This window comes from Trematomus bernacchii, unplaced genomic scaffold (assembly GCF_902827165.1).
Source record: "Trematomus bernacchii unplaced genomic scaffold, fTreBer1.1, whole genome shotgun sequence".
In the NCBI taxonomy this organism is placed as follows: domain Eukaryota; kingdom Metazoa; phylum Chordata; class Actinopteri; order Perciformes; family Nototheniidae; genus Trematomus; species Trematomus bernacchii.
In genome coordinates this window covers 2725821-2737713 of record NW_022987524.1, presented here as the reverse complement: position 1 = coordinate 2737713, position 11893 = coordinate 2725821, and positions in this window count along the sequence as shown.

The following is an 11893-nucleotide window of genomic DNA, read 5'->3' as shown; positions in this document are numbered from 1 at the left end:
GTCTCTGTGTCTCTGTGTCTCTGTGTCTCTCTGACTCTGTGTCTCTGTCTCTGTGTCTCTGTGTCTCTGTGTCTCTGTGTCTCTGTGTCTCTGTCTCTCTGTGTCTCTGTGTCTCTGTGTCTCTGTGTCTCTGTGTCTCTGTCTCTGTGTCTCTCTGTCTCTGTCTCTCTGTGTCTCTGTGTCTCTTGTCTCTGTCTCTGTGTCTCTGTGTCTCTGTGTCTCTGTGTCTCTGTGTCTCTGTGTCTCTGTGTCTCTGTGTCTCTGTCTCTGTGTCTCTGTGTCTCTGTGTCTCTGTGTCTCTGTGTCTCTGCTGTCTCTGTGTCTCTGTGTGTCTCTGTGTCTCTGTGTCTGACTCTGTGTCTCTGTCTCTGTGTCTCTGTGTCTCTGTGTCTCTGTGTCTCTGTGTCTCTGTGTCTCTGTGTCTCTGTGTCTCTGTGTCTCTGTGTCTCTGTGACTCTGTGTCTCTGTGTCTCTGTGTCTCTGTGTCTCTGTGTCTCTGTCTCTCTGTGTCTCTGTGACTCTGTCTCTCTGTGTCTCTGTGTCTCTGTGTCTCTGTGTCTGTGTCTCTGTGTCTCTGTGTCTCTGTCTCTCTGTGTCTCTGTGTCTCTGTCTCTCTGTGTCTCTGTGTCTCTGTCTCTCTGTGTCTCTGTGACTCTGTCTCTCTGTGTCTCTGTGTCTCTGTGTCTCTCTGACTCTGTGTCTCTGTGTCTCTGTGTCTCTGTGTCTCTGTGTGTCTGTGTCTCTGTGTCTCTGTGACTCTGTGTCTCTGTGTCTCTGTGACTCTGTGTCTCTGTGTCTCTGTGACTCTGTGTCTCTGTGTCTCTGTGTCTCTCTGACTCTGTGTCTCTGTCTCTCTGTCTCTGTGACTCTGTGTCTCTGTGTCTCTGTGTCTCTGTGTCTCTGTGTCTCTGTGTCTCTGACTCTGTGTCTCTGACTCTGTGTCTCTCTGACTCTGTGTCTCTGTGTCTCTGTGTCTCTGACTCTGTGTCTCTGTGTCTCTGTGTCTCTGTGTCTCTCTGACTCTGTGTCTCTGTCTCTGTGACTCTGTGTCTCTGTGTCTCTCTGACTCTGTGTCTCTGTCTCTGTGTCTCTGTGTCTCTGTGTCTCTGTGACTCTGTGTCTCTGTGTCTCTGTCTCTCTGTGTCTCTGTGTCTCTGTGTCTCTGTGACTCTGTGTCTCTGTGACTCTGTGTCTCTGTGTCTCTGTCTATGTGTCTCTGTGTCTCTGTGTCTCTGTCTCTGTGTCTCTGTGTCTCTGTCTCTGTGTTTCTGTGTCTATGTGTCTCTGTGTCTCTGTGTCTCTGTCTCTGTGTCTCTGTGTCTCTGTGTCTCTGTCTATGTGTCTCTGTGTCTCTGTCTATGTGTCTCTGTGTCTCTGTGTCTCTGTCTATGTGTCTCTGTGTCTCTGTCTATGTGTCTCTGTGTCTCTGTGTCTCTGTGTCTCTGTGTCTCTGTCTATGTGTCTCTGTGTCTCTGTCTCTGTGTCTCTGTGTCTCTGTCTATGTGTCTCTGTGACTCTGTGTCTCTGTGTCTCTGTGTCTCTGTGTCTCTGTCTATGTGTCTCTGTGTCTCTGTTTCTGTGTCTCTGACTCTGTGTCTCTGACTCTGTGTCTCTGTGACTCTGTGTCTCTGTGTCTCTGTGTCTCTGTGTCTCTGTGTCTCTGTCTCTCTGTGTCTCTGTCTATGTGTCTCTGTGTCTCTGTGTCTCTGTGTCTCTGTGTCTCTGTCTCTGTGTCTCTGTGTCTCTGTGTCTCTGTGACTCTGTGTCTCTGTGACTCTGTGTCTCTGTGTCTCTGTCTATGTGTCTCTGTGTCTCTGTCTCTGTGTCTCTGTGTCTCTGTGTCTCTGTGTCTCTGTGACTCTGTGTCTCTGTGTCTCTGTCTCTGTGTCTCTGTGTCTCTGTGTCTCTGTGTCTCTGTGTCTCTGTGTCTCTGTCTCTGTGTCTCTGTGTCTCTGTGTCTCTCTGTCTCTGTGTCTCTGTCTCTGTGTCTCTGTGTCTCTGTGTCTCTGTGTCTCTGTGTCTCTGTGTCTCTGTGTCTCTGTGTCTCTCTGTCTCTGTGTCTCTGTCTCTGTGTCTCTGTGTCTCTGTGTCTCTGCTGTGGTTAGAGGCCTTTAGCAGGCTGTCTGTTCTCAGTGCCGGCTCTAATCCTCGTGCTGAAAGCAGCCCGGGGGCCACAGCGTGGACCCCGGGCTGTGGCCCCCGGGCTGCATGAGTTCACAGCAGAGCCGGCTGACAAAGGAAGTTTTGCTCCATCGCTTTTTTAATTTGAAAAGGCCTCCCTAACTGAAGAAGGCAGGATGCAGCAGGAGGAGAGCAGGGGGTCTTTGAAGCTAAGGAAAGGCTTGTTAGAACAAGGATATCAAATCTGTTTGTTGTTTAGTCCCAATGTGTCCTGAAGGGACAGGGCAGAACCCTTTATTGTGCGCTGACAGATTACTGTTGCATTTTTATTTCTCTTGTAAGTTTAAAAACATTTAAATTCTTAGAATGACTCCTGCTACCTTGCTGAACACTCTTTGAATAAGAAGAATATTTAAATATTCAAGAAGTTAAACTGGAAACAAGATGTCTCATGGTACCCTGAAGAGCCCATGAAGAGAGATTTGGGGAACAGAGGAGCCTCCCTGCACCAGAGGGACGAGCTCAGGTCAGTGAAGAGCACAGTGAACACATGATGTGTTTGAGGTCCACATTATAGCGTCTGGACATTGGAGCAGTGGACGTTGATGTTATTTTTAGAACTGCAACCCCATCAGTGTTCTCTCTCACCTGCTTCTGTATTTCAGTAACTCCAGTAACTTTTCACTTACCTTCAGGCAGAGGTGTGGACTCGAGTCACATGACTTGGACTCGAGTCAGACTCGAGTCACCAATTTGATGACTTTGGACTCGACTTGACAAAATCACAAAACACTTGCCACTCGACTTGGACTTGAACACCAATGACTCGGGACTTGACTTGGACTTGAGCCTTCTGACTTGAGGTGACTTGATAATTTAATTCAGAGGTCTCCAACACGCCGATCGCGAGCTGCCGGTAGAAGAGCAGACTCCCGTCGGGGAGAGCAGAATCTTCAGCCGCTGCAACTCTTGCTGAGAATCCATGCAGGCAGGGGCGGGACTTTATTTTGCTGAGCCACCATGCGGCCAATCATATGCGAGGACACACTAGGATCATACCATTATTTGAAAGAAGGGTGGGGGGCAGACGCTCCAAAGACAGCAGGTGTAGTGGTACAGGCCAGCTACACAGAGCGACGGGGAGACGGATTTAAATGCAAGCGCGTCGGAAAAAGTCAAGAAATTTGCGAAAACCGAAAAAAGAAGCAGCATCTGGCTGCATTTCAATGATATTGGAGAAAGCAAAGCTGAGTGCAGGATTTGTAAAATGAAAATAACCTTCAGAGCAGGTTTTCTTTTGGTAACCACTCAGGATTTATTGTCAGAGGTGGGAGAAGTTCAGATCTTGTACTTGAGTAAAAGTACCAGAGTGTAGGAATACTCGGTTACAATAAAAAGTCCTGCATTCAAAATGTTACTCAAGTAAAAGTAGAAAAGTATTATCATCAAAATATACTTAAAGTACCACCTGCAGAGGGATCTAGATTCAGGTGTTCTTTTCCCCATAGAGACGCCTCGCTGCACATTATCCCTTGCATAAAGATAGATTGTGGGTCCCTTATAACATGCTGTACACAGTGGAAATAAACATTCTGGTCACCTCAACATCAGGGATCTTATACATTAAACTCCTTCTGAATCAAACCGTCACGGTAGGCTTACCTTACTGATCCCTCTTACAATAGAAGAAAAACACGTTACTTTACCAGCAGAGAGAGAATTGATTATTAAATTATTAATGTGACTAATAAAGAGCAGTTTGATAATTAAGTATTATTCTGTTGATCGATGTCATTACATTTGGTGAAAAGCACATAAGGACTTGTTTAAGACTCGTTTTGTCAAAGTTTAGGACTTGGACTTGACTTGAACTTTCCCATCCTGACTTGAGACTTGACTTGGACTTGAGCGCAAAGACTTGAGACTTGACTCGGACTTGCAAAACAATGACTTGGTCCCACCTCTGCCTTCAGGTGAGGGGGGCGTGTTCCTGAGCAGTTCAAAACCTACTTTAAACTTCCTGCACTTAATTATAATTCTTATCTGTTAGGTTTGTGTATTTTTAAATTGTGCAAAGAAACTAAATATACAATGTGTGGCCAACATTCAGCTGGCTGTGCTTTAACATGATAGACATGATGTTAATGTCTTCAGAAGTGTCCGCTGCATGTGGACTGTATTTATAATCTAAAGGATCCAAAGAGTCTTGTGTAAAAAAAATATCATAACTTAGTACTTTTGTAACATATGTAACATTAAGCTGTCTGTGGCTCTTCTTTCTGCTGTAACTACGTACATTTCCCCTCTGTGGGACTAATAAAGGTATCCTGATCCTGATCCTGATTACTTGTGAAATGGTTTTATACATGATATAAAATGTGTAAAAAGTCATCGACCATTCCTTTGCTTTATTTGTCCAACACAAATGTTTCCTTAAAGATGCTCAGAGTGCATTTCTGCTGAATGGCTGTCATGTATATCATCACATATACGTTTGTTTCCAAAGGCCTGACATATACAGTATGTATGATGTGATTTTATAACAAAGATATTTTATTAAATTAGTCAACATTTGAATGAATTGTCTGTAAACTTGTTTCAGCCTTCTTCTTTGATATGAGAATGAATGGAAAGTATGTAAAGCAATCAGCCCAAAGTGGATATTGAAATGACTTAATTGTTCTAGGATGTATTAGTAGGGGGACCTTGGCCTGTTGCATAGCGACCATCTCCTTTCCCTCCCATCCTCTCTCCCTCTGTCCTCTCTCACAGCCACCAGGCTCAGGCTCACACTTTCAATGCCCTACTTCAAAGTGTGCTGCTCTGTGTCTGTAATATGATGGTGCTGATTGGATCTGGGTGGCAGTAAGTACCTCTGTCTGTAAAACCCCGTCTCTCTGTCTATTAGACATTTTTCTTTCTCTTCGGCTCTTGGAGGTCATTCTTGGTTTTTCAAATAACGAGCTGATATTCAAATGTACTGCTGTTCCATGAGGGCGTGGCTCATCATCATCGTTCAGCAACCTAAGTTCACATTTGGCGGGGAAACACTGGCCAGAAAATGTAGATTGCTGTTGAATCGGGAGTTTACACGGGCAGGTCTAGAATTGTTTTGGTTAGGTGGCCAACCTGGGGCACAGACTCACAGGGTTGCACATTTAAATCACTTTTAAAAAGTAAAACTGGAAAAATCACAGCCTTACTCTCTAGAAAATACATTATTAACAGCACAAATGCAAAATAATAAAAATGTGAATAATGTTCACATGTACAGTTAAAGATCCAGATATTACATTAGGTACCTCTTAAAAGTTATGAGCATGCATTCAGAAGTGAATATGTAAAGGATAACTAAATAAATATTGAAACCGTGACCAATGGAATGCTATTTTTATTAAATGGCAGACATTTCAATACTTTTTTATATTTATATTACTTAAAAAGATTATGTTGATGGAGTAGATTTGTCTTGTGGCAGTGGTATTTTTATTTTATATTGTTGATAAGTTAATGTTGGTTAATAGTGATTGAATTGTTTTACAGAACAGCATGGGTTAATATTCACTCATACTTTAATATATATTATATATATATTTTCAATAGAGCAAAAATGACCATTCCAGTCATGCCACTGTTACATCTTTTATTATGACTGCTGAGATTTTATTTTGTATTATGACTGCTGAGATTGTGCTTATTGAGTATCCAGACTTAAAGGGTCAGTGTGTAGTATTTGGGGTTTTATGTTATCTTTTAGCAAAAATTATATTTAATGTTGACAAAATAAAGTTTAATTGTATTGTATTTTAGTTGTGTGATTTGTGCTCAATGTATATTAAATGCATAGATTATTACATTTATTAGGTAACATTTTTCAAAAGTAAATGAGTAACAATTACATAATTAAAGTGAGTAATATAACTTCAAACAAATGAGTAATTCAACATTTTAAACAGAAAAAACCTGATAAAATCTACTTATTTACTTCATAACAGTAACTATTACAGATATATAAGATTCACTTAATCATTTGATAACAGTGATGTTCCTGTCCATGAAGAAAATAATTAGACTTTACTTAATTAGTTAAAATAAATATAACGTGTAACTTGAACATTATTAAGTAAGATTGACTTAATCACAAATGTTACGTCTGGTGATAAGTATTTACTTGATACTGGAAAGTAAGTTCTACTTGATATTACAGCAGTAAAATATACTTAAAAAAAGTGAGTGCAAATACTTACTAGGATTTAATCAAGTAAATCCTACAAGTCGTTTCTTTCAGTGCATCATCAGATCTATGAAAGACCTGGAGAGTGATATAGTGCAAGAAACAATAAGTGAGACCACAGGAGATCGAGGATATATTGAAGTCCTCAAAGAAAAAAAAAAAGCTTGAGCCAAATCAAATCAAATCAAATCAAGTTTTATTTATAAAGCACATTTAAAAGCGATTTTTGGTCGAGCCAAAGTGCTGTACATGTAATAAAAACACATTACTACAATCACAATAAAAGACAATAAATTACAGATATATATAAAAAAAAATAAAAAAAACACACGGAAAAGTCAGGAGTCGTGCTCCGCTCTGACTAGAAGGCCAGAGAGAAGAAGTGTGTTTTTAGTGTAGATTTAAAAACCCCTAGGGTCTGGTCCGACCTCACATGGAGGGGCAGAGTGTTCCAGAGCCTAGGGCCAGCTACTGCGAAGGCTCGGTGCCCTCGGGTTTTGAGCCTGGTCTTGGGCACTATCAGCAGCAGCTGGTCAGCAGACCTTAAAGCTCTGGCTGGGGTGTAGTGCTGGAGGAGTTCAGCTATATAGGCCGGAGCCAGCCCATTTAGTGCTTTAAAAACAAATAAAAGGAGTTTAAAATCAATTCTGAACCGAACTGGAAGCCAGTGCAGTGAGGCCAGAATTGGGGTGATGTGGTCACGCTTTTTGTGGCCAGTGTAGCTGCGTTTTGGACTAGCTGCAGGCGTTTAATTGAGGCCTGGTCCATACCCACATACAGAGCGTTGCAATAGTCCAGTCTTGAGGTTACAAAGGCGTTAATAACCCTTTCTAGGTCTTTAAAAGATAAATACGACTTGGTTTTGGCCAACCTGCTGGACGTTAAAGTTCAGAGTGCACTGGTCAGATCCCGGTTTCTCAACACCAATGAGATGGATGCTCCCACTAGCTTCTTCTTCGGCCTGGAGAAAAAGAATGGGCAGAGGCGAGTGATCCACTCACTGCTGTCAGACCCTGTCAGACCCTGTCAGACCCTGTCAGACCCTGTCAGACCCAGGGCAGGGAATAACAGAGCCAAGCCAGATCAGGAGGCGAGCTGTGGGTTTTTATTCCACCCTTTACATCAGCGAATATGAGGAGGAAGAGACAGTGTCAGAGGGGTTCTGTGACGAGGGTCTAAACTCTGTCCGGGTGGCCCAGAGGATCCTTCAACTCTGGAGGAAGAGCCTTTTAACGTGTTATGGCCACGGAAAAGCCAATCCGGCAGACCCTTTCCCAGAGATCTACCTGAGCTCAGGGCTCGGAGAGCTGACCGGCCCCCTGCTCAAGGTCACAAACCCTGTTCAAATGACCCTACACAGAGCTGACCGGCCCCCTGCTCAAGGTCACAAACCCTGTTCAAATGACCCTACACAGAGCTGACAAGAAAACACTATACATGACCATTGAGAAAAGCATAAATAGAAATGGACTGAAAGACAGGGCCTCCACTGTGTGGAGCACCAGACTGGGTGGAGAATTTTATACAAACCTCAATTCTTGCATTTCTGTTATTTAGTGGGAATGCTGATACAGCATTCCAACTATATGTTATGCTACGGACAAAATTCTTATTATTATTCCACCCACTTATTTTGGCCCTCTTCTCCTCCCACATTCAACATCGCAGAAACTCAGTTCAAACATCAAAACGTTCAGCTCGGTCGGGAATCGCAGGCTATTACTTTTATCATTCATAACTTTCATAATTCCAGAGATACATCCCATAATTCATCACATTTTTAACCATTGAAGTCAATGGAGATATTCTTCAGACTTCAACAAATCTTCATGCGACTTCAACTGCTAACTGTTCATTCATACTTTCACTCAGAAACCTCATTCCAACTTTAAAATGTTACACATCTTTCTGACATTATTCGTGTAACACAACTTTTAAATCTGATTCTTACTTTTAGAGATATTAAACATTGTTCAGACCTTGTTAAAGAGGTTTTCTTCAGATTTTAACATTAACTAGAGTGCGTGATGTCACAGCTAGAGTGTGGGAATTCTTGAAATGTGCCTTCATATTTTTTTTTAAAACTGCCATAATTCCCAAACCCTACATTCCTGAGACATAATTTTTCATGACAAACGTAGGAAAACATCTCGTAGCTTGAAAAATGACAAATAATTAAGCAAAAAAATAATTAAACAAAATGCCTCTTGAGGGCATGAAGTGACATAAACATTCAACATGTCTCCCTTAAAGCCCATTGTAATTTCAGGCAGATATTTCCTCACAGCAGCAGCCGCACACCTTTAGTTAAACTGCCAAAAAGGCCACATTATTAACCCGAAAGTACACACAAATTACACTTCAGATACTCAACTTCCTTGACATGCTTCACATTTTGAAATTTCACAGATATCTGTTATCATTCTTCCACAAAACGTTCACATGTAAGAGGTTTATCTCTCATTCAGAACAATGGAAACCTTTGATCTCTGCACACCTCGTTAGCTCAAATATAAACACATGTGTCATGGAACACGATGATGTCATAACACACAGGTGTTCGTGTTTGAGCTAACGACGTGGTCACTGGAGTTTAACAGACTGTCTGAGCCTATTCTTTTCTGTCTGATGGAGACTTCATACTGACTTCAACATGTTCCACCTATTTTATACATTATTGGTGACACACAGCTGTCGTCGTTAGCTCAAATATAAACACCTGTGTCATGGAACACGATGATGTTACATTGACAGGTTTGGTAACGATGCAGCCATCAACGCATCTAAGCATATTATGGGGTGTCATCAAATGCCGTTGCCATGGCGACAGACCACTCGCCATGAAGCACGATGTCGTTGTAAGTCCAATGGACACGGTCCGATGGTCCCCCAAACTTCGCTTGTATATCACCGGTCCAGCCCTCAACAGCTCTACGTCAATTATGGGGTTTCTTCAAATGCCGTTGCCATGGTAACACAAGGCTCGCCATGAAACACGGTTTTCTCATAACTTCAGTGAAAATGCTCCAAACAGCCCAAAACTTCACAGGTTTGGTAACGATGCAGCCATCAACGCGTAAGTCCAATGGACACGGTCCGATCGTCCCCCAATCTTCACTTGTATATCACCGGTCCATGCCTCAACAGCTCTACGCCAAATCTGAGATCTCACCATATGCCATTTCAATGGAAACGCATCCCTCGCTATAAAAGACGATGTCGCTATAACTCCTATGAAAATGTTCAAAAAGTGCTCAAACTTCACATGTGTGCTAACAGTCCAGCCGTGAAGACATCTACGGGACATGCCGTTGCCATGGCAACACAATGCCCGCCATGAAACACGGTTTTCTCATAACTTCAGTGAAAATGCTCCAAATGGCCCAAAACTTCACAGGTTTGGTAAGGATGCAGCCATCAACGCATCTAAGCTTATTATGGGATGTCATCAAATGCCGTTGGCATGGCGACAGATCATTCACCATCAAGTTACCGTAATTTTCGCACTATAAAGCGCACCTGAATATAAGCCGCAGCAGCTAAATTGAATGATGTGTACATATATAAGCCGCACTGGACTATAAGCCGCAGGTGTTTTAATGTTTAATTACCATATGTAAGGGTTCGTGCACAGAGGGGATTGTCGGGAAAGAGATGGCTGTTTGAGGAAGCTCCCATTTATTAACATTTCAACAAACAAGTTGCATATTTGCATAACGTATTCAAGTGTTACCATTTAGTGCAATAGTAGCTACAGAACATGTACTGTGCTGTGTAAACTGTACTGTATCACATAGCGTTTCAGACACACAAACTTTTCAACTTTCAAACTTAGGAGAGGTTACGTCTTCTTTGTGTTATAAGATAGGACTGGCAGGGTCAGTCAAACCTGGTCGTTATCCCGCGGAGCTCCTGTCCCGGTCCCTTGCGCTCTCTCGGCCCGGTGTCTACAGGGCTAGCCCGAGGATCCCCCGCTAGCATCCCCCGCTAGCATCCCCCGCTAGCAACAGGCCTTCAAAACAATGTTAGAGGCGCTCCTGAAACAGCGTCAAAACGGGTATATTTCCCGGGCTTTAATATACGCTTTGTTTCACTCGTTTGTTGTTTTGCTCCTCCGTGTTTCAGAGCAAGTCGTCGGAGCTGTACAAATCCATAGATTAGCCGCACCGTTATATAAGCCGCAGGGTCGAAAAATGGGAAAAAAGTCGCGGCTTATAGTCCGAAAATTACGGTAGTTCAAAGGTTTGCAGTTCAAATATTCTGCTGCTTTTCCAAGCCTTTTTACTCTCTTTTCTTCTCTCATCACACATTCAAGCCCCCAGTGTTCATGTATCATTTCAATCTAAATTATTCACTTTCTTCTTACACATTATATTTCAGCACAGCAGTTTAGCATCAGATTTTCAGCATAAAGTATTCCCACTAGCAATTTCTTCCGGAATTGCATTCTCTAGTTAATCCTACTGTTCTCAACAAATGTCAAGGAAAGGTGACCTCTCAGGTGAGGCAAAAATGGCAATTTATTCAAGCAGAAAAAACGGAGTGGAGATCAGAAAAGGGCAAGAGGCAAAAACAATCTGCTGTGCAACATCAGAGCCAGACTCATGGAGCAGAGGTTTTATAAACACATTGGGGATCTAGACACTTTGAAACAGCGTTAGTGCTTCTTTGTTCTGTTGTAAAAGATGAATTGCACTTTGCACAAGTTTTTATTAAATAGTTTTTTTAATGATTTATTTTAAGTAAATCGATACTTTGCACAATGAAGCACTTTATTTGAAGTATATGTACAATTGTTGATGTAAATAAAGTGTTTTTGCAAAAGTCTTTTTCTTCTTCTTCTTCTTCTTCTTTTGTTAATTTGTTATTAAATGTCTTTAATTTAATTTAATAGAAAAATATAGAGCCTAACGAGATGTGTCTAAATCTAATGGTGTGTGTCACCAGGTGAGCAGCCTCAGCAGTAATGTAGCTGTCAGACGGCTCAGCCAATCACTGCTCCTATGGCTGTCTCACTTTGATCGGAAGGGGGAGGGTAAAGGGGGACGGAAATAAAGACCAAGACCAACACGGTACTTAATGACAGGTGGTGTGTCTAACGTAATGTCTACATTTCATAGCTACAAGGTCAAGAGGTGACCATCGACATCATCATAGCTGTCAGAAAGCTTCTGCAATTACTGGTTTGTCAAGGTTCTTTAGCACTGATGCATCGAACATTCACCGTGCAGTGTGCGTGTGTGCGTGTGTGCGTGTGTGTCTAAATGCAAGCAGACCTAACTGTGTGTACGGGCTTGACAGTCGGCTTGACACCTTTTAATGAATGAATGAATTAACTACCGCAGGAACAAATTGTAGAAGAAATGACATCTTAGGAAATTTGAATTACACATCCATCAGTAGAAAAGCATGAAGCTGTCAGGTGGTGGGTGACAGGAAGGATCTGTTGCTGATATTCATGGTAAATAGAGAGTCATCATGTCGTTTAAAAGAAATAGCGATGGCTATAAAAACACACCTACCTCTTGGCTCTGCTCT